Genomic DNA, 2,989 nt, shown 5'->3' with positions numbered 1-2,989 from the left:
CTTCCTCTGCTTCAGGCTTTCTAATGCTGTCAAAGTTGGATCTGCATTTTTCTATTTGAAACTAAACATAAAATATCTATCTGTTTTTGAGTATCACTAATAAAATACACTCAAAGAGTTTGTGATCTTAGCAAAGCTCTTCGGTGTGACCTTAGATGTGTGATTTTAGGTGTGATCTCAGGTGTGAATACATGTTCCGCAATGTGTTTGGATCATGTAGATCCTTTGTGATTGCCAGGGGCTGGATACATGTAAACAAAAATTTGAATTTGTTATCAGGTTATAGACTTGGCTCAGTGACCACCAGGTCTTGGCTATGTAGGGCCTTGGGAAATAGAACTCCAGCTAGAAAGCTGTAGAACTCCTGAAATTCCCTCCTTTCCAACTCTTGTCTTTGCTAATTTGTTTTGCTCTTAGATTTTGTTGCAGGTCAGTTACCCTGGTGACATGGAATAGAAACTTTCCCTGTTTAGGTCTCCTTTGTTTGGGAGACTGAGGATGAAAACTGCCCATTCCAAAGGCAAAATTTTAAGGAAAATGATTCTTATTGTCTCAGCAGATGTAGGTGCCTAAAACAGCATTAATCAACCTTGATCAGTGAATGCAGGGGTGTGTTGTGGAAGAATAGATGCTCCTGTTGCAGACACATGGATTGACACGGAAAGTAGGAGGGGGGTGTCGAAAGACATAGGTCTGTGAAGACATACTGGTCAGAGCTTTTTCAATGTACTTTTCTCCTTCAGCTTCCTGTCCTTTATCCCGAAGCTTCAGGGCAAGGAGAACCTTAATATATACATCATCTGGATTTAGCCTGACAGCTCATTTTAGGGTGTGCAGAGACAATGCCTCATTCCTCTCTGTTGCTGTGTTAAAGCCATCCAGGTGATGGACAGCAATTGCATACCCACTACAGAATTCAGAGTTTTCAGGGTCTACTTCAAGAGCCTTTTCAAAGCAGGCCTTGGACCGTTCATAATTCTTTCCTTCGCACTTCAGCAAGGCCCATCCTTCCTTACAGTCCATCTCTGGACACTCCATTCTATGGTGGGAAGGATTTGCAAACTTCTTGCAAGTGTTCTCTACCTTGTCCAGGTAAGTCTGGGCTTCTGCCAGTCTGCCCATGTGGTAATACACCCAGGCAAAGTTGCCTCAGGTCACCAGACTTCTCACATCTGCTTGGTTGGCATGTTCTTTCTGGGTTGTCTTCAGCATCTTTTAAGCTCTCCAGGGCTTCCTCATTCTGGCCTTTCCAGTGTTTCACATAGGCTACTTGTGTATTCCCACATTGTATTTGGTGTCCAGGAACTGAATCTCTTCCAAGATTTTGTTTTCTAAATTAGGAATTTCAGGGGCTTCAATTAACAACTTCCATGTAAAGTGACATCTCAGCTGAATCAGGCTGTCTTCAATGAGCTTTCCATCAGATTCTTCACTGTAAAAATAGGCAGCAATTAATTATATTTTGGCAGAGTATTCAGTCTACTGAAAATGAAGCCAGCACTTCAAAGAGTCAAATATCCTCTGTCCCAGTATCCTGCCTCCTTTATCTGGTGCCTCTCTGGGTTCTACGGTCATGTCATTTGGAAAGAGAACAGGTTGACATAAAAACCCTGGGGACATGCTAATCATAGTGCCAACCGGTAGGTTACATAAAGTCTAAAAATCAACTCAAAAGAGATTAATTCTGCTAACATTAAAATAATCTCAGCACCACCCTCCACACTACAAAATCCATCTTGTTTCTGCTTCCTTCTGACTTTGCAGTGCATGACTAATGCTGACAGAAGAAATGTGGAGACAGGGTTCACAGAAAGGTGGGTTCCTTGCTCATCTTTTTCATGTTCTCAGCACATAAACACATTTTGGGTTTCTCTCCTTCCCTGAAGGGTTCTGAGTAAAATATGAGAGCCAAATATGGTGTCAAATGCTGAGCTTCATGAATGCTCAAGCCAGGTTGGAGAATGTGATAGGGCTTCCTATCTCCTTTGTCTGTGTGAACTGACTCAACCAATCCTAAATAGAGGGGTTGAAAATGGGTGGAATCGCCTCACAATGGCAGCCTTACTGCATGGGGACAGAAGGAGAGGGATGAATGAACATTACATAAAGTAAGATGTGTCTATTTGAAGAAATGGCAAGTTCCACTTTTATAAGTCTGTTCCTGATGTCAGGTAACCCTGAAGCCTAGTGGAGGACAGGCTATCATCAAAATCTCAACGATTATAGAAATCTCTCAACTGCCCGTGAGGAAGAGAGAATAATACGAAGGCAGTGGGACCAGAAGGTTTTTTTCATCCAATATTTCATGCTCCTCTGAAGAGGAGCTGAAGTCCTAGTCTTCCTATAAGAACATGAAGAAAAATAAATTTGTCCTTAGTAGTTGAAAAAGTGGTTCTCACATCGTATTTATGTATATTTGCCTCTGTGTTCTCAACTAATTACCTTACATTTCTTTACTTGTCATGTGTTCTATCCATTAAGCCCAAGGAATGATCCCTGAGAGGACCCTTATGAAATTTTCTTTTACTCTGTATGTGGGAATGTATAGCAAAACAATTTTTATATAAATCCTAACTCAATATAACCATAATATTATATAATTTTAATCTAATTACAAAAAAAAAAAGACTATGAAACATTCTTTGTTGAAAATAAAGGGAAATAAAAAGTTCATGGCCAGGCGCGGTGGCTCGCACCTGTAATCCTAGCACTTTAGGAGGCCGAGGTAGGCAGATTGCCTGAGCTCAGGACTTTGAGGCTAGCTTTGGCAACAAAGTAAAACCCATCTGTACTAAAAACACAACAAATTAGCCAGTGTCGTGGCACATGCCTGCAGTCCTAGCTACTCTGGAGGCTGAGGCACAAGAATTGCTTGAACCCAGGAGGTGGAGGCTGCAGTGAGCAGAGATCACACCAGTACACTCCAGGCTGGGCAACAGAGCCAGACTGTCTCAACAACAACAACAACAAAACAAAACAAAACAAAAAA

At 41.5% G+C, this 2,989-nt stretch overlaps 1 pseudogene; it reads right to left on the bottom strand.

Annotated features, from left to right (window-relative positions):
- Positions 1-594: 594 nt before the first annotated feature.
- Positions 595-2,989, bottom strand: part of LOC108290325 — an 8,163-nt pseudogene continuing 5,768 nt past the window's right edge.

This window comes from Cebus imitator, unplaced genomic scaffold, assembly GCF_001604975.1.
Source record: "Cebus imitator isolate Cc_AM_T3 unplaced genomic scaffold, Cebus_imitator-1.0 Scaffold431, whole genome shotgun sequence".
Taxonomy (NCBI): Eukaryota; Metazoa; Chordata; class Mammalia; order Primates; family Cebidae; genus Cebus; species Cebus imitator.
This window is presented reverse-complemented; position numbering and strand designations above follow the sequence as displayed.